Here is a 424-nt window from a genome sequence, read left to right on the forward strand (position 1 = left end):
TGAAGTTTCATGATATTTCGAAGAATACGCATTTTCGAAAAAAAGTTCATATAAAAATTATAGGATTTTAACTGGCGCTTTACGTAGTTGTATTAGTATGTCGACTTTCTGTTATAAGTTTTTTATTATTCGGACATTCTTTTCATCTACTTCTGCTTCAAGTAAAAGTTCAATGAGTCTAGTATGGCGCACGCGATTAAATGTCACCTCGCAGTCCGCAAAGCATAGAAATACATTCTGCCGATGGTTGCGACACTTTTCTAAGAGAACGTGCCGAAACGTGATCTAAAGCCGATGAGCATGCCGAAAACGCTCCTGAAGCTGAACTGTGAGTCACCCAAATCCATCTCACATTTTGCTCGTATACAGATATCCAGAATAATACGAAGAATATGCATATGTTTTTAGCATGTGACTTATAAAA

The sequence above is a fragment of the Odontomachus brunneus genome, unplaced genomic scaffold (assembly GCF_010583005.1).
Source record: "Odontomachus brunneus isolate Ranch 3 - 2012 unplaced genomic scaffold, Obru_v1 Obru_scaffold_003, whole genome shotgun sequence".
NCBI classification, from domain to species: domain Eukaryota; kingdom Metazoa; phylum Arthropoda; class Insecta; order Hymenoptera; family Formicidae; genus Odontomachus; species Odontomachus brunneus.